This window comes from Cupressus sempervirens, chromosome 2 (assembly GCF_028749045.1).
Source record: "Cupressus sempervirens isolate cs-2001-9-10 chromosome 2, ASM2874904v1, whole genome shotgun sequence".
Classification (NCBI taxonomy): domain Eukaryota; kingdom Viridiplantae; phylum Streptophyta; class Pinopsida; order Cupressales; family Cupressaceae; genus Cupressus; species Cupressus sempervirens.
The window spans coordinates 739,588,984-739,605,130 of NC_143119.1; positions in this window are offsets into that span (position 1 = coordinate 739,588,984).

The following is a 16,147-nucleotide window of genomic DNA, read 5'->3' on the forward strand; positions in this document are numbered from 1 at the left end:
AACAACACTCCACTTATCCCAATCCTAAAAATTGATTATTTAGTCATAAACTACCACAACTCAACAAAAGAATAAAGATTTAAAAATATATTCTTAAGCCTAGAAAAATTCACGCCTCCAATAGAAAACTTTAATATTTACCTATCAGCAACTACACAATCCAATGAATCAAACAAAACAAAACAATCAACATCTAAGAATTCGTTCTCCAAAACCAAAACTTTAATGAATAACCTAACACTCCAACCTTCAATCATCAACCACCACCCCATACAAAACAATAAACAACAGTTATACCTTGTTCCCCATTTTAACTCGATAAGATGCTTATTGATTATTGTCATGTACAACTTGCTTAATGCACTAACATAAGAATAACTAAGGATGTAATAAATTGACTCTCAATAGATAACATATTGAATTCATGTGTATAGTTGAAAATTATCAATATGATATTATCATGAAAGTGGACATATATTCTTATACGAAATAAGAAACAATAGCATGTATATTGCATGGAAGTAAATGTTAATGGAAGGAAGATCTCCAATTTAAAGATTTTTTCATGAGGAAAATTAAGGGTGAAGATGCAAAGTTGGTGGAGGGCTAGGATTTTAAGAAGGATGGAGAAGAGGGAATAATACAGGAAAGATGTATCCATGAAGTGAAGACATGCTTAGACAAATGTGGACAAATTGTCATGTGTGAAGGATATGCCCCCATACGCACAATCAAAGGAGTGAGGATTAAGTCAAGAGCTAAGAAGCTTGCAAACTAGTACACTCACACATGTTGAAGGATGAAGTAGAAGTCAAAGGTGCTTCCATGAGAGCATGCTTACACTGTGAGTAAAGGTGTGAGTTGAGGTGGCATGCTTATATGGGGGAGCATGAGGAGAATAGGGACACATGATAAATGATAGCAAGTTAACATTTTAATTCACGTGATAAGATTTTATAAATAGTTTTGAAAGTTTTGATGATTGAGTTGGTATGGAACAAACAAAAAAAGAGGTACTAGTAATATGGATTAATTAATTTAATTGATTTGAAAAATTAGGGGCTAAATTTAATTAATTAAATTAGTTTAATTAATTAATTTAGGTAAGAAGGAAAATTAAGTTCAAGAGTGGTAATTACTTAATGATTTATGTAATTAATCAATAATTTATTTAATTAATCATGGGAATAGGGAATATAAATTTAATGTTATGATATTGCTATCAAGATTCAATTATGTAGTTTTATGGGTACTAATTAATCATGGAAACAGTTAACACTCATTAGCATCTAAGTGATGCTCATAGAGGTGAAGTATCAATACTTCTCAAAATGTCACCCATCCCAATACTACTCCAACACTTAACTACAAAATTTTGTCTATGATTAAATCTGCTATGCTTGCAACCCCATTTGAAAGCAAAATATTAGGAATCCCTTTAAGCTCATCAATTTATAATTAAATATTTCTGTATGTATGCAAAATGGTAAATTAAGAGTTTGAGGTGTCTATGAATGCCTTTATTATAATCTTCAGGTTAAACAAATAAATAAAAATTACCTTATGTTTTTAATTTCAAAGATTTGAGAAGGCCAAAGTCAATTCCATTTATCATTTTCTCTTATACAACTTCCAAACAAACAAATAGATCCTTAAAACAAGAACACTCCATTTACAATGACAGAAAACATGAATCTTCATATAATTATAACCAAAGCCACATGGAATAGTAAACACATAGGACTCTATTCCTAAGCTATAAATCTTCAACATAGGAAGTTGATAAAAGTCCCCACAATAAAGTAAACCATTTCAAGAAATCAAGGAGGACAAAGTCACTTCCACCCATGACTTTCCTAAAAAATTCACATTCATTTCAAAACAATTTAGAAGCTCGAAGTCAATTCCAACGATGACTATCACACAACTACTCTAAAACAAATGAGTGCCTCAAAATCAGCCACACTCCACCTATCTCAATCCTAAAACCTAGAATATTTAGTTATGGATTAATTAATTAATTTTTTTTGGAAAATTAGGGGCTAAAGTTATCTGATTAAATTAGTTTAATTAATTAATATTAGGGAAGAAGTGAAAATTAATTTCAAGAATGATAATTAATTAAATAATAAGTTATTTTATTAACGAATAATTTATTAAATTAATCATGGGAATAGAGAATAATTAATTAAACTTATGGTATTGCTATCAAGATTCAATTGTGTAATTTTTTGATTATTAATTAATCATGGAAATAATAAACACTCCTTATTATCTAGGTGATGCTCATAGAGGTGAAGTACCAAGCAAAAGGTCACCCATCCCAATGCTACTCTAGGTTGAACGCACTTAGCTACAAAATTTTCTCTATGGTTAAATCCACTCTGCTTGCAACCCCATTTGCAAGCAAAATATTAAGCTCACCAATGTAAAATTAAATATTTCTCTGTGTGTAGAATGATAAATTAATAGATTGCGGTTTCTATGAATAGAAGCCTCTACTATAACCTTAAAGTGAAACAAATAGATAAAAACCACCTTAAATTTTTAATTTCAAAGATTTGAGAAGGCCAAAGTCAATTCCATCCATCATTTTCTTCGATACAACTTCCAAACAAACAAGAAGTCCTTAAAACAAGAACACTCCATTGACAATGACCAAAACATGAATCTTCGTATAAATATAACCAAAGCTGCATGAAATTGTAAGCACGAGTCTATTCCTAAGTTACAAGTCTTCAACATAGTTTAAAGTTGATAGAAAACCGTCCAATAAAGTGAACCACATAATGCTCTTTGTTTCAAGGAAATTGAGGACAAAAGTCACTTCTACCCATGACTTTCCTCAAAAATTAAGTTTCATCTCAAAACAATTTAGAAGACTGAAGTCAATTCCGACCATGACTTTCCTACAACTACTCTAAAAGAAATGAGTGCCTTAAAATCAGCCAAACCACACCTATCCCAATCCTAAAACTTGAATATTTAGTCATGAACTACCACAACCCAACAAAACAACATAGATTTAAGAATATATTTTTAACTCCAGAAAAATTCACCTATCTCAAATTGAAACGTATCAGCAAGCACAATCCAATGAATCAAACAAAACAATCACCATCCAAGAATTCATTCTCAACCTAGCAAACTTACCTATCCAAAACCAAAACTTCAACCCTAAAAATCATCACTCACCACTCCATACAAAACAATAAACATCTAAAAATCCCCTTAACCCTTCCTAGAAAACTTCCCCTATTTCAAACCCTAAAACTTCAACCTTTATCCATTGATAACCACAACCCAACAAAAAAGTAAACATCCAAAGAATCCCTTTCAAATCCTAGAAAACTTCGACACAGGGACAGCACAGATACATCCATCTTAATAAAACACATGTCCACTAACTCCACCATAACCCTCGAGCCAAATAAGCAAAGAATTTGAACCAAAATAAATTCATCAGAAAACTTTATCTGTACTGATCTCAAAAACTTTATCTGCACTGATCTCAAACCAGCCGCCATCAAATTTGAAGACAAATAAGCTAAAACAAAGATTTTAAAAAAATCTTTAGAAAACTGTAGCTGAACAGTTCTCAGATCAGCCGCCATCAAATTTAACGCTTTCTTGGAGCCGGATTCCGTAATTTTCCAGCAAATATAATTTAACTTCGCTGGAAAGATTCGCTTTATCATCATTCCATAGGGTTTGATTAGGTACAACAATTCCCTCTCACGACCAGTAATAATCATTGAACCTGCTTTAAATATCAATTAGGTTTGGGAAAAGGGCCCTCCCTGTTCCTCCAGAAGACGTAAACATTTCTATTTAACAAGACATTAGTTCGATGAATCACACGTAGGTTCAATGCATCTGCAAATAAGTCAGAAAGCGAAAGAATTTTTCGACATTTTCGTCATCCATACCGTAGTAAGATATTCATTTTTATGATCAGTTACATCATCTGTAGGTAGGGTTTTCAAACCTTTCATTTGCAGCCCGTTGTTTTCAGGACTTCTACCGCTGGTTTTGGATTTCTAGGGTTAATAATTTTTATTGTAGATTTATACTTACAGCCGCCGCCATGCTTAGTCTACTGTTTGTTGAACATCAGATGTCAAAATCCAAACACCACGCTGAAAAGCTGGTGAATAAGTCATTTGCGTGGCAATGATCCGGGAAGAACACAAGGAGGATTCCAAAACATTTTTCATTGGAGGTGGAGGGATATTTTGTTCTTTATTGGGCTAAAACAGGAAAAAAAGAAAGAGAGCCTTTTCAAATTGATGTCAAATAATTTTTACTTTAATAGGGTTTTTTCTAATTCAAGGATTATCTTACTTTTTATTTATATAATTATTTTTATTTAAGAGGCTGTTTAAAATTGTTTTGAGGATATATATTTTTCCTTATGAATTTTTTAATTTAGTCTATAGAAAGTTTGAATGGAAATTTGTAAATCTTTGTTAATTATTTACTCTGGTTTTTATCTTTCTATTTTTAATTTTTGTTTTAATATTTATTAGTTGTTATTTCTATTTTTAACTATTGTCTTTTCTTTATTTAAAAAACAATTACTTGTGATACTCAATTAGCTCATGTTGTGATTTAAATTTTAGTTTTTAAAATTATTTAAAATTATTATTTATATTAGTTTAGTTTTTTAAATCTTATATTTTAATCTCTATAATTTATTTAGTCAATATAATATTTGTTAGAGATGTTGCTATTTTTTCATATTTTTCTTATTAATTTTTCATAATAGATTTTTTGATGAGATTTTTTTTAAATGATTTTTTTTTCTCATATTTGATAAATTGAATTTAAATAAATAATATTTATTAACTATTTAAAAAACTTTAGTAAATATTATGTTATTTAAATTGAAAATTATTAGTAATCTAATTTGTTCACATAATATTATATTTTAAATCTTCACTTTTAACTATTATTTTTCATTTCCTATTTATTTAAAAAATAATTACTTCTGATTTCCACATTAGCTCATGTTGTCATTTTGTATTTATTTAACTTTTGATTTTTTAAAATTGATTTAGGTTTTAGTTTTAAAATTATTTAATTTTAGAAAAGAGCCTACAGTGCAATGGTAAATTGTGAGCCTCTTAATTGGGAGGTCTTGGATTCAAATCTACTCAAGATTAACTAATAATTGAAATAATTAATCACGAAAAATAATAATAATAATAAACCTTGGCCTCGGCCTCTTACCGATTGAAAAAATAAAATAAAAAATTATATATTAGTTTAGATTTTTTATTTGTTAGAGACAACATTATTTTTTCATATTATTATTATTTATTTCTCTTATTAATTTTTCAAATGATAATTTTTTCATATTTGATAAATTGAATTTAAATAAATAATATTTATTAATCTATTTAAAATATTTTAGTAAATATTAGTTTATTTAAGTTGAAAATTATTAGTAATCTAATTCACATAAGATTCTATCTTAAAAAATAATTATATTTTCGAGCATCTATCTGACACAAAAGCGTGCAACTTCTAGTTTAAAACCTGAGGCAATATTCTGGATGCTTTGTAAACTTTATTTATTTTTAGATTAATTATTTCTCTTCTAACTTTAATCTTTATTCATCTTAATTTATATTTTTGTGTTCACCTATTTCATATTCTAAATTTTTTTTCTATAATATTCCACACACTAATTCATTATTTTTAATAATTATATTTTATTTTATATATAAAATGTACATAAATTTTTGAATACTATTATACATTATTTCTATATTAATTTAATAGTTTTTATTTTAATATTGTATAATCATTTAATTTAAATAATTCTTGTCATCAAATTTTTAGTACTTATATTCTACTTCTATTTATTGCATTTATTTAATAATTTAATAAACTTTAAATTATTACAATTTACCACAAATACAAGCATCACACTTGTTTTATTAGTGATTCTTTTATCTTCTACATAATGTTGTTTTAATTTATTTCATTTGAGAGTATTCGTTCTTCAAATTTGTCTAAGTAGTCTTTGTAAATTTGTTACTTGTTTATAAACAATCTTGTTAATTATTTTCTTTAATTTAAGTAAAAGACATGAGGATTTTACGTCATTCCTTTTAAATAACATCTTAGAACTTTATCGAGAACTATTCAACTTCACTAATAGAACAATGACACATTAACTTTATTAATTATTTAGGTTTGAACATTACAATAGTTTTTATGGGAGTAAATGGTCATATGACTTTTAAATTTTATTTTAATTTTAAATAAGATTTATGTGTTAATAATATAAATTATGAAAATGAATTTTGGAGGAGAAATTGTTAAAAAAGGAGGGAAGGAAATATGTGTAGCTATATGGAAGATTTACTGTCAATGAATTGCTTAAATAGCAACCCATTTTATTTTTTGATTGTTATTGTTGATCTCTAAAGTATAGTTGCTCTAACGTATTATAAAAGAAGATTCTTGATTATTGTTTATGTCTGATTCAAAATTTACTAGAATTTACTAATAAACAATCATATGAGACCACTCTATTGCTATTTAATTTATAAATTTATTGAGGAAGCTCAAATAACTACTGTAAAAGATGGTGTACATGCATTCCAAGATCTTTGAAATAAATCCACGCCTTATATTGTCTTATAATTTAGTAATAGATGATGTACATATGTTATTTGAACCCCTTTAGTCCCTAGACTATATTAGGTAGGACATTTCTAAAGGACATGCTAAATGATAATTTATGTTTAAATCAATATTTACTTGTACTCCAAACATTAAAGAAAAAATCCATATAAATACTCATATATTGACTCAATTAATGCTATTTATATGAGATGTGTATATATATTGGTTTTAATAACAGTAATTCAAAAAATATAAATTAGATAGGAAACACATAAAAGAAGGGAAGGAAATGTGTAGAGTCATCGAATGTATTTTCATTATAAGTGGTTGCATCAATTTAACTTCTTTATTTTTAATTTTTAAGTAATAATAGTTCCATCATTGTAAAAGAAGATTTTGTGTTATTTTTTGCACTTAATCCAAAATTTACATAAAACTATCTATGATTCTTAAATATAAAAATAATATAAATAAATAGTATATTGTACCTACAAATTCCCTACAATAAGTCTACATCTTACATCATCTTATTACTTCCCCTTTGATCCTTATAATAGTTGCACCACTATTAGTGAAGATTGCAAGTTCTCATTTATGTTTGAGTCAAGATTTACATAGGATTACATTCATTTCCAAACTTAAAAGAACAAATCTAGATTAACATTCATATGTGATCACTTTATTGATATTTATTTAAAAATTTCCCTAAGAAGTTCAGATGACTAGTAGAGGATGATGGAAGTGCATCCAAGAAATAACATTTAACAATATATATTACTTTTATCAACATTTTTGACAATTATGTGATGTTTTTGGTTGTGTGTCAAATTTTGATTTTTTTTTTATTAAGGTAAAAATAGGTTGTGAAGGGACCTAAAACCCTATATAGCCAAGCATATAGAAATATTACATGAAGTCCCACTATGAAACAATGTGTTAACAGAAGAAGTCCAACACCACAATAAAAAGACTGCATGAAAGGTAACACAATGGAACCAAGAGTTTGTAGCCAGTAAGAAAGCATCATAGAAGTCGTAACTAGAGCGAGGACCAAGCCTCCCCCAAACCTAGCATCTTACATCAAAGACAAGATGACCAATTACTTTCCAATTTGCGGACCACTTAGGATTATCAATGGTCTAAACCCCGTCACATTTAGGAGCAACACAAAAGGGTTATAATTAATCACAGTGGCCCCATCCATATCCTCTTGCAAAATTCTTTTGAAGAGCCAAAGACCATCAAACATCTCCACCTCAAAAGAAGATGCGACCACCTCAAAAGGAGAAGACGACCATGATCTAGGAAGAAACTACCCTTTCCCCACTGGGAAAAGAAGGTTGTGAAAAGAAACAAACCCAACAACCAACACCACCAAAGTGGGAGAACTAGCACCATTCCACTGGTTAAGAGTCATTATCAAGCCAAGAGTAGGAAGTAGACAGAGGAGAAAAGAAAGCCTAAGATCATCAAAGTCCCCCAACCAAACGAAACTTAGAAACTGCCAGCAACCATCCCACCACTAGTAAAACATCAAGATATGATTAGAACAATCAACCAACGAGAGCCCATAAATTTGAAACCTTCCGAGAATCACACACACATCAGTCACCACCTCAAAATAGAAAACTTCTCAAACTCAATAGGAAAATAAGTTTGGAACTAGAAGCATAAGTCTTAAGACACTCTTTCATGGTAGGAGGTAGGAACCAGAAGTGGTGAATAAGAGAGTAGGGTGCGAAGTCATCAAAAGCCCTCAAAAAAGTAAAATGAAAACCCTCCACCAAATCCACCTGCACCATTAAGAAAGAAAAAGCAAATCAACCCTCATCGACCTAGGAAAAAGGAGCCTGAAGGTAGTGAAGAAGAGAGATAGACTGAAAAAAATGAAGTCCCTTGGTGAAAAACATTCAACACCATCAAACCTCCTCACCAAACCCAACAAGGAGCCAAAAATCCACATAATGAGGATGCCTTGAATAAAGTTTCCTTTCCAAAGAGAGAACAACACAGGAAAAACTTGGGAAATTAGAGAGAGGTAAGATATACCATGGATAAGATCATCAAAGACTCCAAATCGAAAGAATCTCAAAACCTTCCATACACCAAACAACCTTCACTAATACACCAAACTCCAACCATGAAGCATCCATCCAAGTAGAAGGCAACCCTCTAGACTACGAGCCATCAAATTTTGAGAACAATAGTAACTGAAGCAAGAGAGGAAGGAGAGTCCAAAATCTTCAAAGCACCCTAGCAATAGAACTCTCACTCTTCCAATCTCTAACAAACAACACAAAACAACAAAATATTGACCCAAAAGGAGAGGGTATAGTGCCACTAGGAAAGGAACATCAGAGTCATCCAAATGGAGGCAACAAGCCAAAAGTCACCACTATGCCTACAAGATCCCCAGTAAGGGAGTAAAACTAGAAAAAACTCTTCTAGGAAGATAGAGAGGAAACTAGAGACAAAGGAGAAGGAGGGACCATAAGCATCAAAGTTCCATGGCATAAAATAAATAGTCCCAACCTTTGAACACACCAAATTAGCTAGTAAACCCACAATCCAATAGGAAGAGCCATCAAGAGAAAAATTGACGAGATTCCTGAAGAAACAAATTCGAAGAGGAGTCCAAAAGCCCATCAAAAGAAATCCTCCAAGAAAGCACTTATCACCAAATATGAACATGGAGCCACCATAAAGAAAGAGAAGCCATAAGAAAAATGGAAGCTAAAAACTGTAGTAAGAGAGAAAGAGGGAAGTAAAAGCATCATCAATATCCCTTCTCAAAAGATAGCCAACTCCCAACCTCTTCCAACTCAAAGCTAACAAAAATTTAACTCCCCATTTTGAAACAACCACCAACTAGACAACATAAGTCCACAAGAAGCCACCAATCTGAAACTCAACATAGCATTGAAAATCTTGATCCCCATTAGTCATGATAATAGAATAGAAAAGGAAAATGGAGAAAGAAGTGAAGAAAGAGAGATTGAAACCGTCAAGGTCCCTAGGCATAAGAAAATTAGATCTCTCCTTCAACCTCTCCCAAACTAACCAAAACCCTTCATTCTTAAAGGAAGAGACTCCAAAATGGCAGCTACAAGGCCTCCAAAGAATACTCGCTTCAAAGGGAAACCATAACCATTACAACAAAGCCTTCTTCCCACATATGAACCAACAAATATCCAAGAGGAACAACCTGCAAAGTGAAATATATATATGAACTCTACCAGGTTCAAACTCTTCCTGAAACTCCAAAACAAAAGAACCCTAAAACCATATGCACTCCCAAAGTGAGATGAAGAGACATGGTTCCAACAAGCGGAGAAATCTAAAGAAGAGAGGGGGAGGAGCAAGCTTGGCAACATTCAAGCCCCCCATAAAAAAGAGCCAGTGAAAGACACTAAACCCAAACAACAAAATAGAGAATCTGCATAGTCAGAAGCCCTTAAACCCAAGTAAACCACCATAAATTGCTTTAAAAAAACCAAAGTCAAGCCATGGAAAGGCTAAAATAGATTCGACCCAATATCAAACAACCACCTATCATAGCGTAAACATTGTCCATCTTTGTCATCATTGTTGTCTGACTCCCCATCATCAATTTTCTTCCCATAGGAAACCCTAACAAAGCATCTCCTGCGCGACGCCATAATTCAGATGTTCCTCTATGATCTATTATCAAATTTTGATATTTTAGTAGAATTCAACTAGATATGATTTGAATCAAGCTCAATGACCCATGTTTTGTGAGTGATTTCTCATACAAACCTATTTTTCATGTACATAAATGGTCCATTTGAGACTCATTTCAGCTTAGTCAACTTTGTAAGAGTAACTAGGACATCACCCATCTTAGCACTACTTCTACTTTAAGGTCTAAGTTGCTAGTGTGTGTGTGGGGGGGGGGGGGGGGGAGGGGTGGTGTGCTATCAGTATTCTACCATATTCAAACTGTTATCAACTATTCAAACCTAAATTATATCTATTAATCAATAATACAACCACATGCATCCTAATTTAACTTATGAACCAATAAATGATGAGACACATAAAACCATCCAAAGAATAACACAAGAACACCAAGATTTTTCATGTGTAAATCCTAGGTCAGAGAGAAAACCATGATGAGGATTAGTACCCATAAAAATTTGCACTCCTTTGAAGTATGCTAGATTAAAGACCTAGCCATATTAGGAGCTTGCAATAATGCCCGATTGAGAGAATACCCCATTAAGGGTCACCTAGTTAAGGGATTTTCCTCTAGCCCTATCAAGATCTTTTATCCTATTAGGAGTAACCTTTTGAAAGGGTTTAAAAATCAAATTAATCAACCACATAGTTAAGGGATTCAACTTCAGACGTAGGATCCCACTCATTTTGTTTGGAGTGACCTAGTTAAGTGATTTAACTTAGAGAACCTGTTAGGATTCAACAAGTGAGATGATCTAAGAGTAGAACTTCTCCTTTTCTTGTTCATATCCAATTAAGCTTAAATTTTGTCTCTTCTAATAGACAACCAACACATTACAAACCACAACATGCATTCATCATATACAACTTTATAAATACATTGGCTGAAATATAAATACAGTCTTCACTTGTTAGGGAAACTGCTGCCTTAACCAAAATGTTGGCCCACCAAAAAGTATTACCAAACTCTAATCCATCATTTTCCAATTTCAATCACACACCAATCTAACCAAGAACAACTAGACAATTTCACTTTTTCCAACAACATGCCCAACTTCAAGAAATTTGATTGCCATCATTGATGGAAGGCAATGTCGTCATTACATGTTATATTTTCACATCACCACAATGCCTTGACCACAAGGATTCACCAGAGTTAGCCACAACATCATTGGTTGAGGATAAAACATAAATTGTTCTAAGTAATTTATGAGCCTCTCATAGAATGATCTTTAATCAATTAAAGCCACATCTTCTAGTACTAATGTAGGAGTGTCCCATGTGTAAGACCAATCTTGTATCCCCTCAAAAATATTTTCGGTTTGTCTCTGAATAAGGGCTATCTCAATGTAGGTTGATATTTCTAAAAGCTTACTATTTTTTTTGTAAGTTTGTTGTTCGAACTTGGAATTTCATGGTTTCTTCCCTGAAGGTTCATTTAAGATATATCAACCTACTGATAAAGTTTCATTGCAATATCAAAGTCTATTTGTGAAGTTACTAAATTTTTTTGGTAGTAGGGTATACAAACTTAAACTTAGCTTAAAAGGTTTTAGAGGCTTTGAAAAAATTTTATCCTTCAAAACATCTTAGCTGTATTTACCATATTAACCATCTCATATCTAGCTTACGCATAACACCACTTGAAAAATTAAATGCTGAAATAGATCTAACTATGCATCATGTCCATGAAATGTAAACACATAACACAAAATATTTGGTAACCCATAAACACTTCAAGGTGAACATAAAATTGGGGTGGGGATGATACCTACAACTCTTTAGTACTGCAGTAACAAAGTTAACCTATTAGGGTTACAATTTTGATCACTTTTGATGATCTACCCTTTAAGGGGTCTGCTCGATTAAAAACTTTTAAGATTTTTAGGTCTTACCTTTATTAAAGGATTTTACACTTACAATAAGTAAGGACTCTGTTAGGAGATTTACAAAGGTCTGTTAAAACCACACTGTTAAGAGATTAGGTCTTATTCAATTTGTCAATATTGATTTAGTACTTGATCCTTCAGTTTGCATTTATAATTATTGATTATAGATCTCCTTCTTCCAATCTCTGATCTAATCTCCAATGTGATATAGCTTTACTACATCCTTCACTACTTCATAAGGTCACTGACTCTATTCTTCACAACTTTCGCATGCAACATCCAAAACTTAACTTCTTCGCACAATTCACACTCTCTTCTACAATATGTCACTCTGTATACTTCACCATATTAAAATAAGGTTTGGATCTTCCTATTTAAAGACATTTGTAGAGTATTTTAGACACTTCCCTTTTTGCCTCTTCATTTGATTGGTTTTTCATCCCTTACAGGAATCGATGATCCATGTTAGAATGCATAACAACCTCTATAACAAACTCTACGATAATTAAATGTTGTGTCCATGTCGGCTCGAAATGATTTACCTCAAAGTTTGTATCATTCAAGAATTTTACGTTCTCTTTGCATTACTTGACACTCATTGTCTCTGATGCTCAATCATAACTATTCTTGTTCTTGTTTCTTGACCTTAATTGTACTTGGCACCTTTTGTATAACTCGACATCTATATGCTTCGTCTGCTTTACATTCACTAGGCTCAAATTATATTGAAAGTACTCGATAACCAAAGACTTTCTCAGCTCCTATAGAGATCGACATATACATGATTATTTACAAGTCTTTACATGACTCATCTTGTATAGAGTAGCTTAGTTGTAGTGATGACTGTCAGACTCTGTCTTATATATGACTAAGTGTTTGACACTAAATAGACAACAAGACTTAGAGATACCGACAATCTCCCCCTTTGACATAGTGACAAAAACACTTTGTCATGATTACATCTTTACAATAAAATAATAAGAGTACTCCCCTAAGCCTATGACTCAATTTTTTTTTTCTTTTACAATACAATATACAATAGATACTTTACATGACTCAAAATAGTCTGATTGTAGCTTTGTCATACCTTGTCATTTTTTTGTCTCTCTGAACTTCATATCTTTGTAACTTTACCATTCTTTCATCTTATCATTCTTCTTCATACCCCCCTTGATCATTTCATTCCATTAAATCCTCTATCCCCCTTAAGCTCTATCTTATCTACCCCCTTTGTTTTTGACACTAGTGTCTAGTACTAGGGTCTTTGGTGCTGGGGTTGTGTAGGTGGAATCAAACCATATTTACTAATGAATGGTTTATGAATTTGATTGGTCATGAAAAGAGCATGATCCCATGTGGTTCTTGCTAACTCCAAAACATTAATCTTTATCTCCAGATTGGCTGCCAAGTTAATTAAGCTATCAACAATAGAAATATTATGATATCTTTTCACTAGATCTTTTGTTGAAATTAGCCCTCATTACATAACCTCCAAGTGAGGTATCAACATTGACTGGATGGAGATGAGTTTGGTCCTCATTCTTATATATGTTTTTTTGTATCTCATCCAACCTTCCTTGTGCAAACAACAATCTGTTATAATGCATTGAGCTCGATTCAACTGATTGAGAGATAGAACCTCTTGATAGCTTTATGTTAGCCTGAATCCTCTGAATGTTTTCTTGAAATTCATTAGAAAACCTTGTCACATCACAAAGTATATTGTATAGATCTTGTATTTTCTTTACAAGTTCTTCAATCTTTTGTACGAGTGCCTACAACTCAAATTTTCTAACTGCAATGACAATATAAATTTTTTTTATTGATCTCTTCTCAAATCTCTTCTCAGACGAGACCATAAGTTTTTCATTTGCCTCAATATCCTTAGTCTTGATTTTTTCAACAATTTGCACCAATTGAGAGATAATGGGGGCTTGCTCATCAATGGTCTGAATATCAAAGGCATCAACACATATGTCCTTTATATCATGCAACACCTAATTCTATTGTTTTTTTCACCCTATCTCTTCTTATTTTTTTCTTTCTTGATAGGATGCCTTGTAAGATAACAATTTTCTCAAAAGTGTGATTGGCTAGATCTCATTTTGGCATTTCAATAATTTCATCCAGATGAAAAACATTATCTAGAGAATTGTCCTTTATCTTCTTACCTTTTCTTTTCTTTGGAGTGTTGGTGCTTGACACTACTAGAGTAAGAGTAGGTGATGGGGTGTCACCACTTGGTCTTTCTTGTACTTTAGTGCTTGGAACAATAATGGTAACACTCAACATTACATTCTCTTTTGCTATCTCTTCTTCTTTATATCTAGTCTCCTTATTTCCCTCATCCTAAGATCCAGAGACATGAAATCCTTCTTAACCTGTAGTAGATATCTCTACATTTATTTTCTTGTTTGATTCCTCTTGCTCTTGCTTCTTCCTTTATGGTTCCTCAACTTCTGAGGTCTTCATTTGTTCAACAACATTTTTTACTTCTCCTTCTCCTTCCTTGGGATAGTCCCTTATTTGTTGCAGTACATGAGTGTTAGGTGTAGTATCACAAATAAGTGATACATTTCCTTGCGGGCTCGACATACCTAAAATTTCTCCATCACTTTGACAATCATCAATAGTTACTATGTCCACTTCTTTCTCTTGTTTATCTCCTCTTGTGGTTAATGCAAAAATACTCTTCCATAACAATTTATTCTGTTGTACAAGAGCCTCAATTTTATTCTATAAAATCATGAATGTTTTGAATTTAGGAACAAATTGATTCCTATACTTCTCCAAAAATGGTGTCTCCTATTTATTTGTCAATTTAGGCATAATATAGGCCAATGTGTCATCTCTAATTTTCTTCTCTACTTTTGTTGCAAGTTGCCACTTTTTATCAAGTCTACTATACAAATCATTTGGACTATTCTTTTCCAATTCAATAGGAGCATGTTTATTATTAGCCATCATTTTTATCATGGCTTCTTCTACCTTAGATTTATCAACATTGCTTAATGTATCATACTTCACATATCTAAATCCTAATAGACTTGTAGAGTTTTTGATGGTGGCACATACCTCATCAATATTTTTTGGCTTTATAGGTACAATGACTTAGTGATGACTAGGTTCATTAAACTCAATCCTCTCTACATCGTCCTCTTCAATATCTTTTTGCTTTACTAGCCTTCTTGTTTTTGTTTGGCCCATAGTAGCTGGTAATTTCCTCTTTTCTACACTTGTGCCACTATGTTTTGTGATTTTTATCACTCCTTTCTTGACTGGAGGCTCGACACTTACTATTGTTGCAACCTTGGTCCTTGGTCTTTGTGGTGTAGGAGGAGAGAGGGGCTTATATGTCATCTTCTTTGCATCCTTCCTCACCTTAGGCTTAGTTAATTTTACTATTTTAGCCTTCTTAACAGGTGGGGTGACTAGTGCTAGGGCTTTGCCCTCTTTCTCTACATTCTCTTCCTCTTCCTTGACATTGCTATCATTTTCTTCATCTTCTGCAAGACCTTGAGTAATCATCAAAGGTTCTTTTCTTTTGGACTGTGTGCCTAGTTTACCTTCTAGGTCTTCAATCATCTTCTTTCCTTCTTATCAGTTGAAGTAATCTTGATATCTATTGTTATTCTAGCCTATACTTCTTCATACTTGTCAAAGGGCTCAACCTCTACATCAATTTCTTCCTTTAGTAGTGCAACAATACTTGCACTCACATCATTGCTATCAATTTAATAGCAAAAAGGTTTAAGCCAAGCTTTCCTTAGTTTAACTGCCTATATAAATGTGTTGTCTGTATCAACTAGAAAATATATATCATTATAATGCTTCATAATTGATGATACTGGGATCTTCAGTCTCTTTCTCATCTTCTGTTTGAACTCTTCAAAATATCCATCTAGAATATCTTCAAAATT